This window comes from Callospermophilus lateralis, chromosome 8 (genome assembly GCF_048772815.1).
Source record: "Callospermophilus lateralis isolate mCalLat2 chromosome 8, mCalLat2.hap1, whole genome shotgun sequence".
Taxonomy (NCBI): Eukaryota; Metazoa; Chordata; class Mammalia; order Rodentia; family Sciuridae; genus Callospermophilus; species Callospermophilus lateralis.
In genome coordinates this window covers 71,391,833-71,419,792 of record NC_135312.1, presented here as the reverse complement: position 1 = coordinate 71,419,792, position 27,960 = coordinate 71,391,833, and the positions used below count along the sequence as shown (strand labels likewise).

The 27,960-nt window shown below is 48.7% G+C and overlaps 1 pseudogene; it reads left to right on the top strand.

Moving 5' to 3' along the window:
- Positions 1-27,960, top strand: part of LOC143385804 (MYND-type zinc finger-containing chromatin reader ZMYND8-like) — a 62,677-nt pseudogene that overhangs the window by 22,188 nt on the left and 12,529 nt on the right.

The window sequence follows — 27,960 nt, the reverse complement described above, 5'->3', positions numbered from 1 at the left end:
GCGAAATGATGAGACAGGAGTCGTTCCGTTTGAGCAATCTTCAGAGAGAGAGCTAAAGCTGCTTTCTCTGGGTCCCCTTTTTATTACAATTTTTCTCATCATTATAGATTCACAATACGTCATTGATTATATAATTTAAAACTTTGCCAAGACATGACATATCCTTAACCATGATTGAGAGCACATCGATCTACATTCTTCCAGGATATGACCCCCAGCCATACAATCATCAAAGTACAGAATCATCAATAAAACATGTCACCAATTTACATCCTTCAGATTTTCCCAAGATTTACTATTTTTCCCAAGATATGTTATTTCCTTATTAACTAATGCCAAACTACATAACCAGACTCTAAGTCTCCTAGCCAATCATTAACCTAAAGTACACTTGTACTTTATTTTTAATCTAAAATTCCCATCTAAAAAAGTCCCTTTAAATCTTATATTTAAAATATCCTAAAGTCTATGAATCATCTTTAAAACATATCAGAAACCTATACAACTAAAGACTTAAGAATTTCTAAACTTAAGAATCTAAATAAAATAATATTTTTAACATTATTCTAAAACTGTGTCTTATAAACCTATTTTAATTGATTCCTAAATTTATTCTCATAAAACTGGTTGAGCTGCTTTCTCAAAGAATTTCTTTGTTTCTCAGTCAAGGTACACTAGTTCTCAAAGAATTTGTTTTTCAGTCAAGGTGCACTAGTTCTCAAAGAGTTTGTTTTTCAGAGGATGATTGTTGTCCATTATTAGGTTTGTCCACAATGTACTAAGATAGAAGAATAGCCTTTTACTTTGTCCTAGATATGCTGAGGGGTGGTAGAACAGCCTCCAAGGCATGAACTACCTGTTCTGTTCTAGCCATCTGAAATTTAATTTGTTTGGCATTTCACATACCTATGCCTCCTGTGAGAAACATAAGCATGAAAATGCAAAGTCCCAATTACATAAAAAAGGGTCTCATGGTTTCGGTTACCCACCAACCAGCATGGCTTTGCCAGCATTCATCCTCACTGTGACCCTGTCAAGACAGTGGGAGAGCAGCTTTGCCAGCACTTTTTCTCACTGTGACCCTGTCAAGACAGTGAGTGGGGCATCACCTCCACCACTTGGGAAAGCCATATCAGTTGCTTGGTTTTGGAGATGACCTTGAGGCATCAAAGACTGGTTGGTCTTGAAGGGCGGATAATTGGAACTGACATTAGAAAGCAGAAACTTTGGTCAGCTGCTGGAGGAAAGCCAGCTAAATGTTGTCAGGGGACATCTAATTGCAAGGTGGGGTGTTACAGTGTTTCCAGTAGAATTAATCCTATTTTCTCATTCCCCTAGGAAATCACAAATTGACGCAAATAGCAAAAGTAGTCATCAAAATCTGTGAACACGAAGTATGTGTTTCCCGCCGACCTGTAGACCCATCCAGAGAGGGCTGCTGGGATCTGAAGGCACGGTGGGGTCCATGGCCACTGTGGGCTTGGTTGAGGGGCCAACTGCGTCCCTGTCTCTTGAAGAAAGTGAAGGCGACAAGAGAGGGGCTGCAGTGTGATGAGCACCTTTGCCTCCCGGTGGCCTCAGAGAGAAGATGCTCCTTTTGGTTTTCTCCCTGAGGTCCTGGCCACCACCAGGGTCCTGAGCTCTTTTCCTGGTTGTCACTAGAGCTCGCTGTGTCTGGCCCTGGCTGCACAGCCTGTGGCTTGGAGTCAGTGTCCTTTCTGTCCTCCTAAAGATGAGGCTTGGGTGAAAGGTTCTGTAGGGTGGCCGGGGTGTCCTGGAGAAGCTGTCCTATGGACCCCCGCAGGCTGTGCTGGACCTGTTGGGTCTGTGAGCTGTGAGACTCGGTGTGGTGGGACAAGATGGCAATCAGAGTGACAGGAAGTGGCATTCATTACCAGACCCCTTTGTAAGAATAGAAACCGAGACCCGTCTTTGTGCGTCTGTCCCTTCATTCCTAAGTGGACCTGCCTGGGATGGCTGGGGAGCATCCATGAGGCACATGCTTCTGTACATGTCCACAGAGCAAGAAAATAAGATTTTCTAAACTGCCTTTTCACTTGAAGTTTGAGTACTTTCTATTTTCTGGGTAATTGAACAATGGGAAGAACTGAATTTTTCATGGCTGCATAGTATCCACGGACATTTTTTGTCATTTGGAACTTATTTGTGACAGCACTTTACCTAAGGTGACGATGCAAGCCATTGCTCCACTGTCTTGGGGTGTCCCATCTGCTTCTGATGGTCACTTTGCACAATGTTTAGATACACTGTGACCAGGTCGCAGGATGTGAACAGGGCAGAGGACTAGGTAGATGCTTCCTGGTTGTCTTCCAGAAGAGCTGTTACACCTCACACAGCAGCTCAGAGGTGGTCTTCCCTCACTGTGGTCACCAGTTTGCCTTTGTTGGATGACAGGTGACTGTGTGCAGTATGCCTCTGGAAGAGCCAAGCAGCTGAGTAGAGTGGGAGGAGATGCCCCCTCCCTTCATTCACTAATGTCTTTGGTTACCTGTTAAGTCAATTGGTTTTCAGTAAGTGGCCCCTGGCATGGTGATAGGTGATAAAGAGAAATTCGGGACTGCTAACGTGGGAGACAGTAGCAGCAGCTCACCATGCAGTGGGGGAGCTTCAGGGCTTTGGAGCCTAGTTGCCTGGGTTTACTTCCTGACCCTGCCACCTTGGTGCTGGGCCCTTGGACAGGTTCCTCAACTTCTCTGGGCCTCATTTTCTCCTCCTGAAAAATGGTGATAAGAAAAATCTCCCCTCATTGGGCATTGTTGAGTCGATCCTCAGCGAGCACTCAGGAGGCCACCAGTCCCCAAGTCTTCGACAGCTGTTCACTTGTGTGGATCCTGTGTCATCTGGCTCATTCCATGTTTTTTATCAACCTTGGGGTTGGGTACCTATAGCACCCTTTTCCTTCCGAAGAAGAGGGGAGGATCAGGGAATATGGAGCTAGGAAATGGTGGCGGTGAAGTTGGATCAACGAGCTTCCTGGCTGTATATTCTGAGTCCGGAAGTTACTCGAGAAGTGTGCTGTTTTCTGCAGGAAAGGGATACGAAAGGAGTTGGATTTTGGGTTTGTTGTCACTGGAAATAAAGTAGGGATGGTGTGATTAGAAATGGAAGTAGAGAATGGTGAGTTGGGGGACAGAGAAGCCAGAAGGACTTGGAGAGTGGCGTTGGTTCCAGGGGAGCTGAGTCCAGGGTGCACGTGACCTTAAGGTGCTTCAGGCATTTAGGTTTCATTGTTAGTTTCTCAAATTGGCATGACTGGTATTTGGGGCCCGGGAACTTTTGGTCAAGGGAGCAGCACCCCCTAAGTGTGACAATCCAAAATGCCTCAGACCTTGCCAAGTTCCTGGGGTGGGGGAGGGGTGAGGAACCTGCCTGCAGACCCAGTGCAGGGAAGTCTCTGGAAGCTTTGAAGCAAGTTCAGATTTCTGTGGCTCTGGGTCCCGCGTGGGGAATGTGCTGCTGTGGGACGAGAGTCTGGGCTGTATACCTGGGGTGTCCTTGGTCCAGAATGTGATGGTGGTGCCACGGTTGGATCTATTTCCAAGGTGTTCCCACTGTGACCCAAATCATTAAAATCATTAAGCAAACAATGTGTGTGAGCCTGCAGTTCCATCTCCTCAGGGTGGGAGGATTCCTTGAGCCCAGGGTTCAGAGACAGCCTGGGCAACACAGCAAGAAACCTGTTTTAAAAACCAAATCCAGCAAACAGCCTAATCACAAAAAAAAAAAAAAAAAAAAAAAAAAAACCCTGGACATTCAAATAAAAGAATAAACACTTAAAAAAAAAAAAATCAAGCATTTATGAAGGCCTCCCAGGTGTGAGGCTCCTGGTTGACATATTCTAATGTATTTTTGTTTTACATATGAATGAAATTGAAGTATGTTTAGAATGTTATCTAGCTGCTTGCCAAACACTACATAACTGATTTTGCAAGCCTTGTGTAAGTTGGATTTACTTTCTTTATTTCATTTTCTGAACTCTGTCTTTGATGGCTCAGCCTTCTCCAGGGGGCTTAGGAGATGAAACTTTGGATGAAGTTTTAATACGTGTTTTTACTGATAAAATAACCTAGATAGAATAAGCCTCCTAGGCTGTTCGTGTGTGAGAACTAGTTAACCTGGGAGAACTGCAGAACCCAGAGTTGAAGGGAATTTGATACGAATGTGGGATGCAGGCTGGAGGAGGTGTGGGATGTGGGATGTGGGGGGACAGGACATGCATGATGTGGGTCACAGGGTGCATGAATAATGCTGAGAGTTTTGTGAGTATTGATGAGTGTGTCCCAAAATCTTCCTGGGCCTGTTTTAAGAAGGTTAGAAATCCTTCATGGATTAATGTTATAGACTCTCCAGTCCATGGTGGTATTTTTTGCTTTCTTTCCTTTTTTTTTTTTTTTTTTAATTAGCAAAGAGCAAAGTTCAGCTTTTTTTGAAAATGTTAGGAGCTGTCAAAAAGACCAAAGTTTATGCTTGAAACATGGATTCTTGGTTTCCATTTTCTTCTTTGGGGCAGAGGGATGAGGGGAGGGACCTCCTTCTGACACAGCATCTGCTGCTGCAGCACCCTCACCAGCCCTGATGATGCAAATGCAGCTCCCCAGTGTGGTGGCCTTAATTTCCTTGGGAGGACCAAGTACCTTGGTGGCATTTGGAAAAAAAACTGAATAGAGAACAAATCATGGTTTTTGCAGGATCTAAAGACACCTTGATTTCTCACTGTGGATCTGAATTTCCAAAGTGGTGTTTATTTTTTCCCTCTGGGATGCTAGAGGTCAAAGCCAGGGCCTTGTGCATGTCAGCTGGTATTTTGCAGAGAGAAGTGGTGTGTGGTGGGTAGAGGGGGTGGGGATGGAGGGCTGGAGGGGCATGACCGGGCAAGTGAAGGGAGAATCAAAACGTGCATATGTCCTTTTGGGCCTTTGGAGATAAACACCTGAATAGCTGGGGCTCAGTGGTAGAGCACTTGCCTAGCATGTGTGAGGCCCTGGGTTCTATCCCCAGCACCACATAAAAAAAACTAAATAAACAAAATAAAGGTATTATGTCCATTTACAACTAAAAATATTTTTAAAATAAAAAGAATAAACACAGCCTCTGCTGCCCTCTGTGCTGGCACAGGGCACATCAGCCCACACTTGGGGGGGGGCAGTGGGCATCAGGGCTCTGTGTGTGCCTTGCTCACAGCCATCCAGGTGACAGCAGAGCCAGGACTCCAGCCTGGTTTTGTTGTCCTGGGATTCTGTCCCCTTCCTAACTGGGAGCCCTCTCCAGTTCTGTGCAGGCACTGTAGCCCCCCTCTCTAGGGAACCCCACTGGTGCCTCTGTGGCGGCCTTCTCCCCACCATCTCGCCCTCCCCAGCCAGGAAGTGTGTCTCACTGTCAAATGTGTGCCAACTCTGGGTTCTTTTTTTCTTCTAGAGCAATCCACATCCATTGGTCTGGGCAAAATTGAAGGGGTTTCCATTTTGGCCTGCAAAAGCCCTGTGGGATAAGGACAGGCAGGTCTATGCTCATTTCTTTGGACAACACAACAGGTGGGCGTTAAAAACAGGCTTTGAACATGTCGCTTCTCCCGAACAGTCTTTGGTTCTAGGTGGGAGCCACCAGGGAGCCCCGCCCTTTGTGTTAGGTGGTGAGACTGCCCTGCCCCTCTGAGCATCTCTAGTACCCTCTACCCCCGCAGTGTGACTGTGTTGCCCTGTTGGTTTTAACTTGGTTGAGGGGGCCCAGGCAGGGGGTTTGATAAAGACTGTCCACAGTGCTGCAGTGACAGAAAATCCCTAAAATATCCAGCTGTTCTCCAAGTGTCAGAAAAGACCGGTATCCTGTGTCCTGACAGCCACCTTTCTGCTCATGCCTGGTGGGGAGGTTCTCCCCAGGGGTGTTCCTCTTTCCAGGAAGGGTTGCTGCCTCCCCAGAGGCAGGCACAGGGGGGCAGGCTCACGGACAGCTGCTCTGGTGGGACCAGGCAGCACGAGTCCAGGCTCGTTGGCACAAAGGCCAATGCACTGTCCCCTGCTCGGGGAGCTCAGAGGTGCACCAGAGGCCAATGCTCTGTCCCTTTCTCAGAGAGTTCAGAGGTGCACCAGAGGCCAACCTACTGTCCCTTGCTCGGGGAGCTTACGTTGGGGTGGAGGAGCCAAAACATAAGCCTGAACACGTCCAAGTGAAGTAGGTCAGCAGGGGGAGAATTCAGCGCGCAGCTCCTGTCAGCTTAGTGAGTGCTGGCGAGGGCCTGGGGGCCTCTTGCCCGACTCTAGGCATGTTTCTTGAGTCCCATGTGTGACTTTTGTCTTTTAGAAGAATTTGCTTGTTTTTTTTTTTTTTTTTTTTTTTAAGTTTTATGATAGACCTGCACATGTGCAGCCAAGTTAAAAATTTAGGAAGTGGGTTGGGAGTGGTGATGCTGGCCTGTCATACCAGCTACATGGCTAAAGCTGGAGGCTGTCTTGAACCTAAGAGTTCAAGGTCAGCCTGGGTAACATCAGGATCTGTTTGAAAAAAAAAAAAAAAAGACTAGATGACAACAACAACAACAATAAAAAAAGAACTATTTTATTAAATACTTGCAGATTTTTTTTTCTTTTTGGGGGGAGTTACTGGGGATTGAATTTAGGGGCACTTGACACTCAGCCACATCCCTAGTCCTATTTTGTATTTTATTAGAGACAGGGTCTCACTGAGTTTTTTAGACCCTCTCTAAATTGCTGAGGCTGGCTTTGAACTTGTGATCCTCCTGCCTCAGTCTCCCCAGCCCAGCTGGGGTTACAGGTGTGCGCCAAGACGGACAAGCAGGAGAAGGTCAAGCTCAACTTCGACATGACTGCCTGGCCCAAGATCCTCATGAGCAAGCCCCTGCTGGACGCCTGCACAGGCCACCGCATCTCTCTTGTGGGACATGACACGCTCGCCCATGAGCACCAACTCCTCAGTGCACACGGGCTCCGACTTGGAGCAGGACGCCCACAAGAAGGCCACCTCCAGCCACTTCAGCACCAGCGAGGAGTCCATGAACTTCCTGGACAAGAGCACCGGTCAGCCCCAGGACGGGCGGGACAGGGGACCCGAGGCCACGTGGGCGAGGGAAAGGGCTCCCGTGGGGGAGAGGCTGGCCACGAAATAAGGGCCTTGAACGCAGAACTGAGGCCCAGACCAGAGGCGGGGCTGGACAGGCTCATAGCGGTCGGTCACCGGACTGGTGGGAATAGGTTTCCTGTGGGTGGACCTCGGGGTGGAGCCTCTGGCCGCTGGTGCTTCACCAGAACTGAGTGGAAGGGTCAGCGGGGTTTGTCCCTAGTGGGTCAGGGTCAGCTCCTGTGGTGCTGTGCTGGAACCGGAGCCTAGAATGAGCTGGGGAGGACGCGCCCTGGGGAGGACACGTGCTGGGGACCAGGCTTCTCCCACCAGCTGGTCCCCTCTGGGAGTCCTGATATCAGACTTCTCGCCTGGTGGCCCAACGTCATTGCTGTAGGTTGCTGTAGTTCATGCTTTCTGTTCACCGACGGCTCCCCGCCCCCTTGGGCGCCAGCGCCCAAACCCCTCAGCCTCCAGCCTCCGCGGGAACTGCAGGGTTATGTTTCCTGCCTACAAATTTTCCTTTTCTTTTTCTTTTTAAAGAGAGAGTGAGAGACAGAGAATTTTTTTTTTAATATTTATTTTTTAGTTTTCAGCGGGCACAACATCTTTGTTTGTATGTGGTGCTGAGGATGGAACCTGGGCTGCACACATGCCAGGCGAGCACGCTACCGCTACCGCTTGAGCCACATCCCCAGCCCCTGCCTGCAAATTTTCAATGAGTGATTAGATGAGATCCTTGCTCTGTGTGACCTACAAATGAGATTAGTGTTTCCAAAAGGCTCACTAGAATTCATTCCTACACCTGGGTGGAGGTGGCCAGAAATTCTTTAAGAATTCACTTCTAATGTCACTGCCTCTTGGACTAATCACAGCAAACTCCCCATAACTCTGTTCTTCTCTAAGGATTTTATTTTAATAAAATAATTGACTTTTCAGTACATTCACATTCAGTGCTCAAATATCACAGAAACAGATACGGTAAAAAGTCCTTGTGGGCCCCGGGCCGGGGTCATGTCTTGGTGTAGAGTGCTTGCCTATCACATGAGAGGTATTTGGTTTGATCCTCGGCACCACGTTCAAAAAATAAATAAAGTTGATATGAAAATGTCATTGCAGGTCTCCCTGGAGTTGTCCTGCTCCTTCAGGGTCACCTGTCTCACAGTTATATTGCTTGTTAGGGACATGTATGGGGCATGAGGAGCATTTGGGCAGGGTGCTTATGGTCTCAGTGCCTCGGTTTCCCCTCTGTAACTTGAGGATCTTAACGGTGTGCCTGGGAGGTTCTTTGTAAGTAAGAGGAGTTGGGGTGCACTTAGGACAGTGCCCCAGACAGCCCACACTGTGCAAGTGCTGGCTGCTGCTTCTCCTGGTGCTGTTGTCCACGTGGGTCAGGGAACTGATGCCAGCAGGGATGGCCACTGGCTGAGAGAAAGAAAAATAATGTTGACTTGAAAGAATTTTTTCTTCCTCAAAAGAATTTGGTCATGTGTTAAATATTCTATAAACCATCATTGCCTTCATAAGGAAGTGGCTTTGCTACTTTTTTTGAATTGTGGTATTCTCGTTTTTTGTTGCTCTGCCTTTGAGATATGGGCACAGAGAACCTTCTGAATCCAGCATGATGGTTCCTGGTTAACTGGCTGCTGATAATGGTGGAGACGGGGACACCCAGGGCCTATGCCTCATCTCAGGGACTTCTCCCGTGGCCACCATGCAAGAATGTGGCCTTGGGGCTTTCAGATCTTGATATTCTTCCAGAGAAATGGAAAATGTGGACTTTTAAGTAAAATCTCCACGTATTAAATGTCAGGCTGAGATGTCTTGGGGTGTTTTCTGGGGTAGCACATGTGAAGTTGGAGCAGCAGCTTTAGTCTTGGAGCTGAAGTGCTCACCTTCAGTTGACGCCCTGCCTTCCCACTTGCACCATAAATTGATTTTCACTTCAGATTTTTTTTTATAGTAATAAGCAATGGGAGACTAGAGCTCAGCAATAGAACTTACTACCATATGATGACTGTGGAACCATTAAAGATAAGAGAGTCCTGAAGGATCAGCCATCCGCTCTTCAGGAGACTGCTAATGACCCTAAAGGTAAAATAATGATGGGGACTTGGTGGCTGTGCACTCAGAGGTGCATCAATTCTACTGTGTTGTCCTTGGATGGCTGCAGGGAGGCAGAGCATTGGTGCTGGGTGGCAGCAGGGTCTTTGTTATAATAGACTGCAGCTCTGCCATGTAACCTGGGGTCCCCTATACTCGCAGTGCAGCTGTAGGATGTTTTCCCTGGAACCACATAGCTTGTGTGGTCAGTGTCAGAAGATCTTTCCTTTTGTCCCCTTGTTTCTTACCAGAGGTCCTTAAAATCATACTTTAATTCCATGCATGGTTCTGTGGAAGCGAAGTTCACAGAACATGCATGGTCTAGATCCCCCGGACCCTCGGCATGTGAGTTTTCATAGAGAGCTTGAGAAGGTGGGATTTCAGTTTTTGTGGCTATGCTGCGAGTCCCCATCACTTTCTGTGGAGCTTTGTTCCATTGTTGGGTGTTGGATCTGCAACTCAGCTTTGGTCTATGCAAAGTGAAATGTGTAAGCCCCTGTTTTTAAATGGCTTCTTGTTTTTTTTTTTTTTCCTTAATGCCATGAAGTTCACTGATGTTAATACTGAGGTTGCTACAGTAAAATAAAAAATGCTGGTGTGTAAACTGCCACTAGTTCTCCTGGGCCACATGTCAAGAAAATACAGTTTGTACTATTAGAACACATCTAAAGTGTTTAATGTAGCCTCTCTCTTCCTTCTGGAGCAGCAAAGGAGAGGGATAAATGGCCTTAGACTTTGTGACAGAATTCCTCATCATTTGGGTTTTTAGGTGAGAGCCAGTAGATTCTCTTTAAACTACAGACCTTCTTTCCTAAATTATACCTCTCTTGCTCAATATGTGCTCAGGACTTGGCTCATCCTGAGCCCAATAGTGTAGGAAACAGAGATGACACTTAGAATGTTGTTGTTGTTTTTTTTGTTGGCACTGGGATCGAATGCAGGGCCTTACCCATGCCAGGCAGGAGTTGCACCCCAGAGCAATCCTTGATCTTGCAATCCTCCTGCCTCAGCCTCCAGGGTAGCTGGGATTATAGGCATGCTCCACCCCACACAGCCAGAGTCATTTTAATCTTACAAATTGCCCCTATTCCTATAAGGGGTCAAGTAGTAGTTATTTTAGGTCTTAAAGTGTATTTTGAAGCTGTAGACATGAGGTGGGCGAGTTCTAATAAAACTTTGTTGGTGGACACTGGAATTTGAATTTCCTGTGACTTGCATGCTTTATATGAACTTTTAATTCTTTCTTCCCTCCCAGCCACCTGAAAATGTCAAATTCTTGTAGTTTGCAGGCCACATGGAACAGGTAGCATGTGAGATTCCGCCCGTGGCCCACCTTTGACAACCACTTCTACAGTCTGAGAGAGTTGGGGCAACTCTCATGGGTGCCATCGAGGGCCCTGCAGAGCACAGGGGAGGCACAGATCCTGCTTCCTCCCATAGCAACCTGCTGCCCTCTGCTGTCCCAGTGACAGGAGCATTTTTTTTTAACAGGGAGCAGGAGCTATTAATGGCCCCCACGTGACACATGAATACAAAGCTGTGGCTTATCCAAAATCCTGCTTTAAAGAGAAGACTTGTCATGTCATAAGATAGGAAAACAATATAAGTAGTTTATGACAGTGACAAAATATGCAAGTCACAGCACAAAGCCACAAATTGGAATAAGTTATTCCATAAAATTTCTAAGAGACTCCCTTTTGTTTGGAGGATTAAAGGTGCAGACATGGGCCCTCCTTCTCTGGGCTGGATTTGCTCTCTGAGAAACTCTTTGGTCAGTGGGAAGCCATTAGCTCATGGGTTCCTGGAATCCCACAGGCTTGATGGCCAAAGTGGTTCTCATTCTCTATGGTTTTTCTGGTTCCTCATTTCTGTAGGCCTCCTGGCCAGAATTGATGCCTTCACCAATATTGGCTTTCAGGATCCCCGTGCAAGACATTAAAATGTATTAGGGGAGCACCCTGGGGCCTGCTCTTGCCCCTCTTGGGGCTAATGGTCTTTCGGTGTCATAACTCCACTGTGGGGTACCAGTCAGGGAGCAGGGAACGCAGTTCTATGTTCTCCATCTCATGGTGACATCAACAATTCTTTCTTGTAAGGTAATTGTTAATTACAAGAACTAAAGTCACTAATGATTCCACCTCCCATAGTCAGCCCTCTGATGTTATTTTAGGGCCTTTAGGGGGATAGGTTTATAGGTCACACTATTAATCTGAAAACTTGAAATAGCCCCCCAAGGACCAGGCTGCTATGGAGATGCATAGGTCAGACGTGGTGGAGACTGTGGTGAGGAAAGCAGCAAGACACAGCTGTCCTGACCTGTCACACACGTCTGCCTGTGTGCACATTTGGGTAACACTGCCACACATGCTCATTCTTCTGATAACCGGATGCATTTCTAATGTCTGTGTTTTTTGTTTGTTTGTTTGTTTGTTTGTTTATCATAAAGGAGATGCTTATAGCTCACTAATGGATCTTGATTGACCTGTAGCTCTCAAAATGTGGAGCGAGCTACTGGGGCCTTGTCTTGCAGCTGGTTCTGGCTAAGGGAGCTAAGCAGGCTTCATATTGCCAGATTGGTGATATTTCAAGAGCATCCGCAAATGTTTTTTCAATTGCAAACTACCCGAATTTGTACCCACTGTTTCAAATTTTCTAAAAATCTCTCAATCCTGAATCAAACATTTGTGAACTGCTTTAGTTCGTGGATCCCCTGGTTTCCATGTCTGGTGTAAATGGTGTAGGATTTTTGTTGTTGTTGTTTTAATTTTGAGCCTCACTTTCTTTCATTATTGAAATGGGATCTTGCTGTGTTGACCAGATCTGGCCTTGGACTTCTGAATACAAGGGATCTTCCTACCTCAGCCTCCCAAGTAGCCATGACACAGGTACAAGGTACTGCACCTGGCATATTACCCCTCCAGGTGTGTTTATTTTTTTTAAGAGTTTTTATTTATTTTTTAAAGAAGGATTTTTTTGAGAGAAAGAGAGAGAGAGAGAGAGAGAGAGAGAGAGAGAGAGAGAGAGAGAGAGAGAGAATTTCAATATTTAGTTTTTAGTTCTCGGTGGACACAACATCATTGTTTGTATGTGGTGCTGAGGATTGAACCAGGGCTGCACGCATGCCAGGCGAGCGCGCTACCACTTGAGCCACATCCCCAGCCCCCAGATGTGTTTCTGTGTTAGTAAATAACTCTTAAAAACAGCACTTTCCCAACACCTCTTAGCCCACCCTACACTGTCCGGTGTCAGTCTGCCGCTCGGCTCACCTGTCCCGAGGCACCTGAGCTTGTGCAAGGTGCAGCCCTTTGAACATATAAGTTGTTTTCAAGTTTTGTGAGTTCTGCATATTTAACATGAATCATTAAGTGCTCCACCCAATCCCGCCCGCCCCAGTGTTGGGTGTTTGGGAGAGAACGAGCGGCACATTTTTCTAATTTAATTCTAAGACTCCTATGTTTCATGGAGTCAGAATAGCACTTAGCTCAGGTCAGGGTTTTGTAAATGGAGATAATAGATGATGTGTTTTAGCCCTCACTCATGAATTGTACATCAAAGTGTAAAATCTGATTAAATTATTTGTAACTTCAAAGGCAGTTAGTTCTACCTTTGGGTAAGATTTATGACTTTCTAAAAGGATTGGCGTCTTTTTCAAAGTTTAATTGAAATGAGCATTTCTAAATGTCCTTTTGCTTTCGCAAAGGGACATTTGGAAATATCTAGAATGATTTAAAGCAGTGTTTCTCAACCCCGGCTCTGTTGACATTTGGGCTGGACAAGTCTGTTGTGGAGTCTCTCCTGTGCAGTGCAGAATGTCCAGAAGATTCCTTTGCCTCTTCCCTTGAGATGCCAGGAGCACCCATGTGACAGGATTGCAACAGGCAAAAATGCTTCTGCACATTTATTGCCAGATGTCCCTGGAGGCAAAGTTACCCCTCCAGTCCCTGTTAAGAACCTTGGATTTAATATATGTCATATGTCAGTCTTTTGGACTTTAGCATTGGTGATATGATTGTTTGAAATTCTTCAATATTTTAATTTTAATGTTTAATTTTGTGTCTTTTTCCTGAGTACACAATATTCCGCATACTTTGGAAGAGACCCAAGTGCTTCCTTCAACTTGACATCTTCCTGTGTCATCATGCAATATGCTATGTCTTCCGCTCCCCTTTCCCTCCCCTCTCCTCCCCTTCCCTTTCCTGGAACCCAGGGCCTTGTGCATGCCTGACAAGTGCCCTCCCACGTGGCTGCATCCATGGACCTATATCTTTGTGTCACTGATCACCCAGCCTTATCTGTAGTAGGGCACCATATGAAGATAGAGTCCACTGATGTTTCTATATGGTTGTCTTTATTGTGTCTTTGTTGCTTGTCATGACCACCATAAGGAGAGAAGAAACAGAGTCCTCATTCTTCGGTGAAAGTAGTAGGTACTCAGGATGTGTTGGGCTGTGACCTGGGGGTCTGGTAGCCTGGAGGAACTGCTCTCTGACATTCTCACAGCCACAGGGAGCCATAAACTGATGTCACCTTAGATGGGCCAGCAAGGGAGAGCTCTGAGCAGGTGACGTTGGGGAATCACCGGCCAGTGTGTGGGCAGGTGTAAAGGCTGGAGGTGGAATCTGGCTGCCCCTCCCTGGTGTGGCTGGAGCCCTTTGGGGTCAAGGACTGGACATAGTTGACGCATTATTTTTGATGCCACTGTGTCGCTCGTGCTGCTTCCTGAGGTCGGGTGTGGAATTCTGCACTCCTGCTGTCGTGAGTGCTCGCAGAGCTCTGAGCTGGGGCTGGCAGGGGAGGCTCAGTGATAGAGCACAAAGTCCTGGATCCCATCCCAGCACCAAGAAAGAACGGTCAAGTTCTGGAGTGTTTTGGGTTTTCAGATCAGGGGCTTCTGTTGGATGTGTGTTTTCTGCGTTTGCCCCTTTGCCTGACACAGAAGGGGAACCAGACACTCCCGGCCTCCAGCACCCTGTACAGTGTATGTGGAGACAGGACAGCAGGATTGGAGGTCATGGAGACAAAGGGTGAAGTGGGGTGCACAGATCCCGTTGAAGAGTCAGGTTGTTGGAGGCCCAAGGGCGCTCAAGGAATTGCATTGGTGGAGGGTGTTAGACTTGAACTAACAAGGGGATGGTCATGGCATTAACTGCTAGGAGAAGGACAGGTCAGGTACAGGACATTACTCAGGCTGGGGAGGTGCGACAGGGTGCATTTGGAGGTGGCATGGGAGGTCTCTTTCTTAAGGAGATAGAGTTCTGCCCAAATGTGATCTGTGGGTTATTAGATGACCCTAAAGCTGTGTTCCTTCCTGAGTCTGTGAAGCTTTGCAGTCTTAGACCCCCAGGGGGTGAGAGGGCCGTCTCCTGTCCAGACCCATCTCCACTGGAAACCAGTGGAGACTACCTCATTCTTGCCACAGCCATGTGGTATGACTGTTTCTTCAATCCTAATATTTAAAGGTTATCAACAAAGGAAGCATCCATAGAGTTAAAGGCTTCCAATTATTATTTTTAATACACATGCATGTATATAACAATTAAAAAGAATTGACTTCATCCTGTGTGATTCTAAAACCCACAGCAGGATCTCAAGTAGGACTGTCCTGCTAGAGCCCCTGTTGGCTGCACTCACCTGCTCTTCACTTGAACTTGACCCTGTAAGCAGGGGACTCTCTGTGTTGGGTTCTGTGTGCTCAGTGGCTCTGCTGTCCCTCAGGATTAGGTCTCCTTGTCAGTTCCCAAGCAGTTCCTGACTTGCTAGTTTATAGGAATTAGAGAAGCTCTGCTCCTCCATCTGCACAGGGAATTTGTTATTTGGATATTTTTAGCTACCACAAATCTCATCTGCAAGGAGGTATGACATACACGAATAAATTATTTAAAAGTCCATAATAAAGATTTAATTGGTCATGTTTCCTTAAAATGCCTTGTGTTCATCTTGTTTCTTTGTGTCCCGTGGTAATGACAGTGATAGTGACAGCAACGCTCTGCGAAAGACTGCTCTGTGCCACGGCTGGGCCAGTCTGCCGTGGGGGGGTAGGGGGTGCATTTGCTTCTGGCTGAGAGTCACAGGTTCAATGGTGAAACTGAAGCCTTCGAGGTCAGTGAAGACATAGAAAACACGTGCCCAACAGCAAGCAAGGGTCAAGCACTTGGTAGGTTCCAGGTGAGGCTTGGATGACAGACAGTTGCTGGATTCACTCCCCACAGTGGCCACAGGAGGTGTAGCTTTCCTCCTCCCCTGGATCAAGCTGTGAGCATCCCCCTCTGATGCTTCCAGATTGGGGGCTGCGGGGCTGCCTGCCCAAGGCCATACAGCAGACCAGCAGCTGAGCTGGGATTTGAACTGCCGTGTCTGCCTCCTGACCCCTGCTTACTCCAGGCCCACACAGTCTTTCCCACCAAGTTACATGAAGATAAAGTCGACAGGTGCTGGGCCGAGCTTGGCTGATGGACATGGAGCCTTGGAGCTCATGTGCAGAGCGAGCCTGTGGGGTCCCTTTTCTGCACATCTGTGTTGGGAAATCGAGGGGCAGAGGCCCGCCCCTGCCCCAGTGGATGAGTGTTTTTGAAGTCCCTGGGGAGTCTCATTCCTAGGTAGCTGTCTGTCAAGACCAGGTCACTTCAGAGTCGAGGCTGCTTGCCTGTCTGAGGAGAACTGGCCATTTGTCATGGGTCATGGCTTTAGAACCAGCTGATTTAGAGGAGCCCAGCCGGCCCGATGGTACAGTCCCAATGCAGTCGAGTGGCCAGGGCCAGCAGGCAGGGTCTGGCGGCTCTGGTTGGCTCCTTGTTTTATTTAAAGAAGCACTTTGGTTGCTGTCCTTCCTCTCTCTCCCCCAGCGAAGAGAGGTGCAGGTGTAGCAGGTGGGTGGTAGGTAGTTTGAGGTTCAAAGCCGCAGTCTGCAGGACCACCTTCATCCCCCTGTTGAAGTTCCAAACACAGAAGGAAGGGATAATCACCAATGGCTCCCTCCCTCTGTCTGGTCCTGAGCGGGGTTATCTGCAGCCTGGGAACCTCTGGACCAGTCCCTGCAGATCTCCCTGGGCCTGGCTGCTCCCCGAACCTGGCTGATCCCTGGGCCTGGCTGCTCCCTGTCAGATGTGGGCTGTGTGAATGGCCCCTGTCCCCCCGCCCGCAGAGGCCATGCCATTTTCCAGCCTGGCTCTTGATCTCCACATCTGGACCTCGTGGGGGCTGCTGCAGTTCACTGATGTTTATTTTGAGATTTACACCCCTGGATGGGCCAAACCAATATCATGGGCAGCTTAGCCGATTTGTCTTAGAGCTTTGTGTTTAATAGAGGACTGGGAGGCTGCCTTCCTGGTGGCTTTAACGGTTTCACGTCGGGTGACATTGGAAATCAGCCACCAGCCAGCCCCGCCCTCTCCTTCCACATGCCTGTATCCCAGCCAGAATGGAACACGCGCCCATCTGTCCACCCCCCCCTCCCCCGCTGCACCTGTGCCTGCGAGCGCTCCTGTCGGTGTGTAAGTCTGACTTCTAACAGTGCCATACCTATTCAGCCTCACCAGCCTCCATGAAGATGGGACAGGCAGGGAGTCTGTCAGGCAGCCCGAAGCCTTTCTCTCCCCAAGTGTCAATGCCCATCATGACAAAAATGGACCAGACATCCACCACCGGAAGCCTCCTGAACCTTAACCTGGGTCAGTTGGCACTTCTGGCAGAGTCTTTCTGTGACAACTGTGACTTGGCAATTGTAATGTCCTTTTCTATTTGCAGTTCTTGAACCTTTGAACTCTTTTCTCTGTGCAGATAATTAAAAAGGTGCAGTGGGTGAAGGTGAGGTGAATCATGCCCCCAACCCTCCTTAACTTTGTTTTGTTTTTAGCATGGCCTCACTGAGTTACTGAGGCTGGCCTTGAACTTGCAGTCCTGGGGTCTCAGCCTCCTGAGTCACTGGAATAACAGGCATGTGACACCACACCCATTTGCAGCTGTTCTTGTCTTGAAGGGCCTTAGGGCAGTGTTCAGAAGCTTGCTTCTCCTTAAGCCTATAAAGCAGATCATTGATATGTGAATACATACATGTAGTGGAAAGAAGTTCCATGAACCAGTATTAACTTTCCTGCATCCATTATACTCTGATACACTGTTCCCTTTAATTTTCTGATATCGATTTTCATCCCTTGAATTATTATTTTTTAATCTATTGGGTTTTAGTTGGTTATTTAGAAAATACTGTGTTAGGAGAAAAAAAAGACAACAAACCTGTTAGGCCAAATTGTTACAAACATGCACTAGTAATGCCAAACAGTCTAGTGTGAAGTCATTTTGAGCCATTCTGTCATGAATCCTGCTTTTGTTGAGCACCTAGTATTGGGTAGTATTATAGGCCTGGGAGAGAGGTTATCCAGTCAGCTAGGGACCCGGCTCTTTCAAAGCTTCAGGTCTAGTGGGTGTAATCAAGGTAGGTGGGCAAGAGGGTTCACGCCTCCATAAACACCTAGGAGGAAGAACCAGCCATGCCAACAGGAGGAAGAACATTCTAGGGGAAAGAAGAGGTCCTAGAGGTGGTAGGTGAGGACCCACTTGCTGTGCTGTAGGAGTGGCCAGGAGGCCTAGGTAGCTGCATCCCATGGGCAGGGGCAGGAGGTGAGTCCATTGAGGGCTTGAAGACCCTGAGGTGGAGGGACCTGTGCCCACCTGAGGTGTCAGAAGGACAACTCTCTGTTTGTCAGTCATTTGTCTGGTCAGTTGTGTCTACACTCCACATGTGGCCATGTCTGGGACATTTCTTGTTTCCAGTGCTGCTGAGTTTCCTGTGGTGCTCAGGACCCTCATGGCATGGAAGTCCTGGACCACATGGTAACTGGGTCAACTCCCTGGCCAGCGGCAGAGCTATGGGCCAAGAGCTCCCCTTGATGTCTGTTTAAGATGCTTGTCAGCCTCCCAGGTAGGAAGGGCAGAGGGCACTTGGTGGCAGGCGCTCTGAGGCCAGCTTTGCGGGAGGTGAGTGCTGGCCATCTAGATGGACAGGCAGGGTTGGGGACGTGCAGTGCCTCTGGAGCTGGGAGACACCAGGTCTGGAGAGCACCCTGGGTGCCCAGCAGCACGCAGCAGCCCAGCTGAAGCCCAGCTGTCTGTCCTTAGAGCCTGGGTCTCCTGCATGCTGGGTTGCCTGTTCCCATAGCCCAGGTGGAACAGGGCACTCAGCGTGGAGCTTGGGGGTTCAGATTCAGAGTGACTAGAACAAAAGGGAACCCACTTGCTGCCTTGGAAACTTTGACTGTTTCCTACAATTCCCAGAATGGTGGCCTCGTTTCCCACAGCCTCCTCCCTCCTGCACACCCAAGCAGCCAGGCTGTGTGGAGGCCTGCTCCCTGCATTCCTCTCTGCCAGTCATGTGAGGCCAGAATAGCTCCTTCCCTAAATGGGGTGACCAGCAGGCATCCTAGTGACACTGTGGGTCTCTCAGTGTGGCTTGACTCACATATGTGGAAGTTCAGGACCCTTCCTGGGGCGTGACTGGTGTGTGGGGCATGGCCATGGCCAGTGGTGCTGGCTGCGGCTCCTGACATCTCTCTGGAGGTTCCCAGCCCCCGACACACTGGGCAGTTTTGTCTCGGTCCCAGCAGGGATGAAGGCATGTGAACTGGGCGGTGCCGTGGGTGGGATCTCAGGTCCCTCATGGGCAAGGATCCACTGGGTTCCAAAGTCCAGCAAGGGCAGTGCTGAGGGGTTCCAGCCCTGCCTGGGGCTGAGCATAAGCTTCGTGGGCTTAGTCACGTCTGTCCCTGTGACAGCCTTCGCCAGACAGGAGTGATAAAGGGCGCCAGAGACAGACGAACGGTAACAGTCACAAAACAGAATTCCATTAAAAAACCCTAAAACAAAAACAAACAGACAAACGGACAGACAGACAGAACACTGGAAAAGACAAAATCATAGTGATGGAAACAGCCCGGGTTGGGGTGGAGGAGGGTTGGACTGCAGACCAGGAGGGAGCACTTGGGGACAAATTCTTTCCCTGGGGTGTTTGTGTGTCTGTGTCTCTGTTCAGACAAAGCTGGATTTCCTCCAAAATGAATTTTGCTCTCTGTAGATTAAAATGACTTTTTAAAATGAACAAGCAGCACAGCCTTTTAGGTAGGTAAGACAGCCCCATTTTGTGGAAGGGCAAGGGAGGCACAGAGAAGCAAAGTCACCTGTGCACAAACAGGATTTGGGTGGGGCTTGGCCTTTCGGCTCCAGCCTGTCTGGAAAGCTGGAGCTGAGAACCCCGAGCTGCAGTGCTGTGAGCCAGGGCTGTGCTAGGCTAGAGGGCCTAGCCCTGGAGTCTACTGTGCTTCTTGGGTAGGTCAGCCCAGGGGTCAGGGCTAGGTAAAGATTCTCTCTGGGCAGTGATAACATGGGGGACAAAGGAGGAAGCTCCTGCCCATTGCATCTGTGTTTGGAATTAAAGATCAGAATTCCCCGTATGAGCATGTACCCTCCTAGATTTAAAGTCTTGGCTATTGGAACTGAGTGCAGTGGTGCACACCTGTAATCCCAGGAATTGGGGAGGCCAAGGCAGGAGGATCCCAAGTTTGAGACTAGCATCAGCGACTTAGCAAGGCCCTAAGCATCTTAATGAGACCCTGGCTCAAAATTTGTAAAAAGGCTGGGGAGATACAACTCAGTGGTAGTGTGTCCCTAGGTCCCCTCCCCATTCCCCCCAGTGCCCCAAATTAAAATAAAAACTGGCTCATCTGCATTAAAAGCAAATTATAAAACTCTACTTGGAGAGCCAAATACAGCAACCCAAAATACAAAACCCAGCCCCTGGGCTGGCAGCTGGTTTCATGGCTGGGCCCAGTGAGTCACAGTTCCTGCGCTCCCATGCGGGGGTGAGGGTGGGAGCGGCTCCCGCCCGCCGGCTCACTGCCCTCACTTGCTGTCTTGGGCCTCTGCTCTCCTCCTTCAGACAGAAGCTGAGTCCTGCTGGCTTGTTTTAGGCCCCCTTCTGTGATTTAATGGCAGCGATAAATCACACACCCAAAACCTGAAATCTGCCAAGAACATGGTGCTGGATTCTTGTCTCCTTCTAGAGCCCCTGGTGTAAAGGTGAAGGGCCAGCAGGCCAGTGCTCCTGGTGGTGGCCGTAGTGTGTTCAGGTGTTCTGTTGAAGGTGCTAATGGAGCAGTGGAGAGCTGTCTGGCCTGGAGCATTGCTGCTGTCATTCTGCTGTCACTGACAGGAGCCACCTTTGTCCTGTGCAAGGCAGTCCCTTGGAAGCCAGCCATTCCTTAAAAGCATGGTGTGAGCCAGGCCTGGGCTGCCCAGATGTTCTCCCACTTCCTTACAGTGAATGGGCTGGGAAGCCCTCTGCTGGGCTTTGGTTGAGAGGGACTTCTGCCAGGGTCTCTTGTCTATTGAACTGTCTTCTTGAAGGAGCCGCCATGTTGTAGCTCCTGGAAGTCCATTCATCATTGTTTGCCAACAGCGTTAAAACAAAGGTGATTTGTTTATTTTTAAGCTATTTATCCAGGCACCTTATTTATTGGCTCTGGGTTGTTGTCCATTTTTTGGTCATTGAAAACAGCTACAGTGAATACTGATTTTTGGCCATGGGGGACAGTGTCCGTAAGGTAAACTCCTAGAGGTGCAGTGAAGGTCAGAGGCCCCATGCAGCTGACATTTTGAGAGAGATTGCCAAGTTGACCTCTAAAGGGGTTGTTCTCATTTGTGCTCCCTGAAGAAATGTAAGGTCGTGCAGCTTTGTATAGCATGGGTATTTTTTTTTTTAATCCCTGGCTTCCATTTATAGGCTGAGCTGTCTTCATATCAACTGAAAATTTCAAAATCCTGGCAGCACGGTGAATTCTGAAGATGGTCCCAATATAGAAGGGCAGGGGTGGGAGAAGTCCTGATAAGCTACCATGAGCCAGAGGAACAGGGAAGCTGTTCCTTCTCCCTGTGGAGAAGAGAGAGCCCCAAGTGCTACTGATTGCAAAATACTAAAGCTCCCAAGGTCCCAGGGCCTGAGCCCAGCCCCCCCTTTACTTGGTGATTTCTTTCTTTCTTTTTTTTTTTTTTTGGAACTGGGGATTGCCCCAGGAGCATTCAACCACTGAGCCAAATCCCCAGCCCTTTTTTATATTTTGTTTAGAGACAGAGCCTCACTGAGTTGCTGAGGCTGACTTTGAACACTCGAGCTTCCTGCCTCAGCCTCATGAGTTACTGGAATTGCAGGTGTGTGCCACCATGCCTGGCTGGTGGTTTATTTTTTCTTTCTTTCTTTTTTTTTTAGTTGCAGACGGACCCATTATCTTTATTTTATTTTATGTTTTAAATTTTTTCTATGTGGTGCTGAGGCTTGAACCCAGGGCCTCATATGTGCTTGGCAAGTGCTCTGCTCCCACGCTTCAGTCACAGCCCCTGGTAGCTTATTCTTAACAAGAACGGTCATAGTAGCCACTGATCAAGGCGAGAACCCTTATTTTGTAAAAGAGGGTGCTTTCCTTTGGTTGTGTTCTTCCTGTGAATGTGCAACAGGTGAGTCTTCCTAGAGTAAACTTGAAGGGCTGCATCTATCACAGGCATGCACACGCACACACGTGCAACAAAGGTCGAGGGGCTCAGGTGAAGGCTGTCTCTTGATGAGCCCCATGAGGCAATGCAGCTACCGGGGTGAAGGCCGTGCGGGATTTCTTTACTCACAGAAGTGGTCTTACACCAGGGTCTCAACCCCAGCTGTCCCTAAGAGTCACCTGGGGGGTTTACCCAGCTCTCCCAGACTGTAAGTCAGGGTTTCTGAGGGCCTGAAAGATGCTATATGTCAGCATATGTATATTTTTTATTTTGGGGTTTGTTTCTTCATATTTGTTTTTAAACCCGTTAACATTAAAGTGCCCAAGGCAGAGGCACAGGGTATTTTGCACTCCACGTGAGCCTCAGTTGGTTGAGGGGTTGGAGCGCTGTGCTGCTGTTTTACTATCAATGCTCTTTGAAAGCTGCAGATCCAGGCAGGTACAGGTGAGTTTCTAGTTCTTCCTTGAGGAAATTTGAATGAATGCTCTTCCCTCCCAGGCTTCATCCCTCCCTTGAGGGCCTCTCAGAACAGCCTTTTGATGGGCCTGTGAACACACAGTGCACACACACTCACACGTGGGAACATGTGCACACCTGGACTTTTGAGGGTGCTTTTCTGGAATCCTAATGGTAGCGTCTTTGCTAGCTTTGAGCACTTACTTCCAGAATCTTGCACGTTTTGAGGACAGAGTCCTTCCCAGTTAACCTGGGTGGGAAGAAAGATCATTAGAGAAGTTTTTTGCTTCTGTTGGGTGGGAGTTTTGGGGACCTCGCTCCTTTTAGTCACTAAAGGAACTGGTTTCTCCAAGCGCAGTGCTGGAGAATGCCCTCACTGGTTGAAGGTGAAGGGCTTTGGCTCATGCCAAAACAGAAGGAGAAAAGCAAGTGAAAGCTTTGCAAGCTCTGGGATGATCTCCTGGGGCTTCTTTAACAGGCCAGTGAATAGGTTGCCTTGGGTGCAGGGACAGCAGGGGAGTGAAGGGAAGTCTAGGAGATGAGCCCACAGTGGCTAGGAGCTGGCTCAGAGGTGGCTTCTCCTCTCTGGTGGGTGATCAGATGTCACCTGCTTTCTGACCTGTGTTCTGGGGTTGACTGGGTTGGGTTGTAGGGGACGCCACAGGATAAGGTCAAGGGAATGACAGGCTCCCCTCCCCTGTGATCTCTCACTGCTTTATGGACCTTTATGGCCACCATAGTTCTCTTCCTCTTACCTTGCTTTGGGATGGGAGAGCAAGTTCATCAACATGGGCTCATTGGCCCATTTGGTCATACAAAGAGCCCTTGGTGGAGGGACGGAGGGGACTTGGGTTAGGGGATGTCATCGAAGAGGGCTTTGTTTATATGAGAATTTTGTTGAGTGCTGTTCCATTCACCTTTCATTTAATTGTCCTTCCTTCCTCGGTAGCAAGGATCAGTCACCTAAAACCCTTTCCTATGCATGTACACACCAGTATGTACACACACTGACCCCCACACACCCACACACAACACCATAAAAGTACTTATTTTCCCCTTTTTTTCTTTTTTAAGACATAAAAATGATACCATACTTGCTTTTTTTTTTTTACCCATCAGCATGTTTCCAGGTCTGTCTGTGTCCCAGTATATGGGCCTGCCTTCTTCTTTTGGACTGCTGTGTAGTATTCCCTAGTTTACATAAAGTATTTCCTTCCCTGTGGGCTTAGGTTACTTCCATTTTTTTTCCTACCATAAGCAGTGCTGCAAAGAAAGTTGTACCTTTGTATAGTGTTTCCACGGGCACATGAGCAAAGCCCTTGGCCTTGTTTTGGGAAGAGTACAGTGTAAGAGGTTGACAGCAAAGCTTATTCTAAAAATCAGGGATTTGCCACACCCATGAGATATGCCAGTGGCAGGAACTGCTTGCTGAAGTTGCAGAATTGATACTCCCACCAAAAAGCAGGACGCTCCATCTGCAGCTGATGTCAGGGCACACAGAGGGCTGATCTGCCCAGGGTCAGTTTACCCAGGTTTGTGAGGCTGGGGTACATTTTGTTCCTTGGGGAACCTCCTCTAGATCCTGGAAGGTGGGGCCCCTGGTTGAAAGTCTCCTAGTGAGTGCACCCTGGTGAGCAGGCCTTCTGATTAGCAGTAGGATGCAAGGTAAAAAGGTCACCTCAGAGGAGCCCCATGTAACCCTCCAAAGATTGGGGATTGGGAGAGGAAGGAGTGGAAAACTGGAGAGGTCAAGCAGTTGAAGTGACCTAGTGCTTAAAAGGTGGTTGGAGCTGGGCGCAGTGGCCCATTCCTGCAATCCCAGGAGTTCGGAAGGCTGAGGCAGGAGGATCGAGAGTTACAAGCCAGCCTCAGCAAAGGCGAGGCACTAAGCAACTCAGTGAGACCCTGTCCCTGAATAAAATACCAAATAAGTCTGGGGATATGGTTTAGCGGCTGAGTGTCCCTGAGTTCAGTCCCTGGTACAAAAAGAATAGTTGTTGGGACAGATCTTGGTTGCTGGAGATGAAGATGAGTACGTCTTGTCTTCCTACCCTGTGAGCAGATGCTCCTTCCCCAGGGGAGGCTTGGTGCTGCCAGAAAGACTCATGGACATTATGGTCCTCAGCTTTCCAACTGTCTCTATCAAAATAAAGTGACAAGTACCGATGGCATGTTTGCAGCATTAGTTAAGGTGATAAGACACACCTGAATCAGCTGGGCACTCCCACACTACTAGTTAAGGTGTAATCAGTCATACACTGGTGCACTAGACAGAGAGTCCAGGTGAACTGACTTCTGCTTTGACCTGTGTGGAGGTTTTGGGCCTGTAGGTAGGTTGAGGGAGCAGGGAGGGTGAAGTGGGGGCTCAGGAGAGTCAGGAAAGTTGGACAATATGGGGGCAGAAGGGCTGGGCCATCCAGGGAGGAGAGGTGCCTCCCCTCCCATGGGGCCAGAAGACAGATCCCCCTCTTCAATTGTCCTGTTGCAGGTCGGAACCAGCTGGGGTTCCTTGGGCAGCCTGGAGTCTGCCCTGGGCACTCGGGGTACCAGGGCTGCCTCACAACCTTGAGCTCTCAGAGATGGTTCATGTTTCCTCAAGTTTTTCTACTGGGGTTGGGACCTAGCCTGGCTCCTTTGGTCAATTTAGAGTAAAAAATCCCACAGGGTGCATCAAGGGCTGGGCTGCACTTGTCACTACAGCGTTGTGCTAGGACAGCCCTTCCTATGTTTCTGGGGTGACCAGGACCTTTTGTTCTCCTAGCTGTCCAGCAGAAGGAGGTCAGGCAGAGCCCATCCACGTCCACCATCACCCTGGTGACCAGCACGCAGACATCCCCCCTGATCAGCAGCTCAGACTGCACAAGCACCCTCGCGTCATCGTCAGCGCCGACCTGCCCATTGCCACCGCCTCGGGCAACGTCGCCGCTGACATCGACAAGTACTCAAGCAAAGTGAGTGGCGGGCGCCTGGTGGGCTGCTTCAAGGGGCCCGGGCAGAGGACCCTGTTGCTCCTAGCCCAGATCCGCACTAGCTCTTAAGTCCGTTCTCAAAGGGTATTGTAGGGCGGACTCAATCTCACGCCAGGAAGGCTTAGATCCTAAAACCAGCCCATAAAATCCAAAAGGCATTGGAGTCCCCTTTGGAATTCAGGCTGCTCATAAAGGACAGGCATTCTTTGAGTGCTGGAGCAAAGGACAGCTGGCCCAGGGGTTCAGGGTCCCCGAGGTTTCAAACAGGGAGGATTCCAGGGTCCGTGATGTGACGCTCACAATGGTTTTCTGGTCTGTTCATCACCTGAGCCAGTTTTGAGTTAATATTTTTATTTAAACTTAATTCCTGCTGTTTAAATCCATTCAGTTTAAAAACCTAAATAAATGAAGCTTAATTTCACCAGATACTGTTTGTGTCAAGGCTTTGACTGGAGGGAGACTGACCGGGGTGTCATGGCCTCCACCCCCGGGGAGCCTTTCTTGCTGACGGCTCTGTGGGGTTGGAAGAGGGCTGATGGGGACGTGTTTTCATTATCGATGTAAGGTGGTATCTGGTATTGTCTGTCTGTTTTTCAATGTGCATTTGTCCCTGCTGTCCCCCTCCTTTGATCTGGTTCCAGCTGTTTATTTACAGATAGGTAAACTGAGGCTGGCCGGGTGGTCAGGCTTATCACTGACACTAAGCCCATGTTCCCGGTTCGTGTGGCCGTGTGCCGTGTGCCTTCCACTGCCCCCTGCAGTCCCCTTTCCTCTGAGGCAGGACCTGTTTCCAGGGACGTTTTCTTCACCATTTAAAAGAACAAACATGTCACTTTTGGGAATGGGGGGTGGAGTGTTCCTGATGAACTTTTCTGTCTCTCAGGTGACCTGATGTTGGAGGCCCAGGTTTCTGTGTTTTGGCAGAAATGTGTTCCTTATTAATTCTGAGGTCTTGGCTGTATTTGAAAGTAGGTGTAGAAGTCACTCCACAAATCCATCTTTAAAATGGAAAGTCAGCATTGTGTTCGTGTCGTATTGAGTTTCCCCCACTGTCCTGTGTTTTCTTGTGAGGCTATTTGGTCCAGTGCTTTCTGTAGACGCGCCTGGCAGCAGATTCCGGGGGCTGGGGATGTGGCTCAGAGGTACGCACAGCAGAAAGTGCATACCCTGGCAGCAGCCTGCAGAGGGTGGGACTCACAACAGATATTTCACTCATTTGACTCCTATTTTGGGGTGAATTGGGGTTCCTCTCTTGGGGCACGCCAGCTGTCATGCAGTTGCGTGCTCAGATGGATTTGTTTTTGTGCAAAACAGAATGCGAACAGGCATTCCTTTATGGCCACCTCCCCACTGGTGGGCAGGCCCCAGGGTGGCCTTGGCCTGGTTTTCCCAGTCCCTTGTGCATACCCTGCCGGGCGCTCTGTTGGCACCTGGCTTTATTCCATTGGGAAACCACAGCTTATGGAAGGTGAGAAACTATGGCCATACAGAGGCATTGGATGCAGGGTGTCCTTGTCCCGCCTTCCCTCTGAGCTGGAGCTTAGGAAAGCCCAGGAGAGACTGGCCATGGTCAGAGCAGGCCTGACAGACCTCTCTCCTGACCCCTGCTGGCTGCTGTGGTGGGGGAAGGAGGAGAGAAGGTCTTCCCAGAAACACATTTGGTCAGCACACCTCTGGGTGGCTGCCACAATGCCCTGGCTGGTTTCACAGGCTCACCAATGCCTTGAGAGACTCATTAAAGGGAAAGAAGATGGGAATAAAGTAGGCAGGCAGTGCCCGGGCTGAGGGCATTAAAATGACAAATAGCCAAGTCCGCCTGGCAGGCTGCAAAGGAATGAGATGTTGCAGTTGGGCAGGTCTCGAGCTAGCACCAGGGCCTGCGTGTTGCACAAGTTCATTTACAGGAAATGATTGGAATAAGCAAACCTGTAGGGGTAGAGAGCAGGTTGAGGTTTGATGGACAGCTGGGCACACCTGTGATACTGGCAGTGTGAGGCCAAGGCGGGAGGAGCGCAGGTTTGAGGCCAACGGGGACTACTTAGCGAGACCCTGCCTCAATATAAAATATAAAGTGGACTGGGGGTGAGCTCAGAGTGAAAGTGCCCATGACTGGGTTCAGCCTCTAGTACCAGAAAAGGGCCAGGGATGTCAGAGACCTGGGAGGTGCAGGATGGGGACATTGGAGGGGTGGAGACTAATAGGGAGCAGGCGTTCTTTGGGGTGTAATGAAAATGTTCTGGAATTGACTTATAGTGATGAATGAGTCACTTAAAATATTTTAAAAGACATTGGTGCTTTGTGAGCATGTTTGAGCATGCACTGGGGACTGAACCCAGGCCTTTGTGCCTGTTAAACATGCTGTGGACCTATCCTGTCACTGAGCTATGACCCTGGCCACTCAGTCCCTAAAAACCACTGAATTAGGGGCTGGGGATGTGGCTCAGAGGTAATGCACTGGCCTGGCATATGTGAGGCACTGGGTTTGATTCTCAGTACTGCAAATAAATAAACCAAATAAAGGTCTAGCAACAACTTAAAACAGTTAAAAATAAATAAATTTACATTATAATAAAATTGCAATATACAGTTTACATGGTATGTTGTGGATTCTCTCTCTCTCTCCTCTCTCTCTCTAGGATTTTAATTGAATACAGGGTCACTTTACTACTGAGCCTCTTTGAGGCAGGGTCTCACTGGTCTTTAACCTGTGATCCTCCTGCCTCAGCTTCCCTAGTAAACGTGTTTTTAAAAGAGAATTAATTAGGGCTGGGGTGTAAGTCAGTGGTAGAGCACTTGCCTACTATGA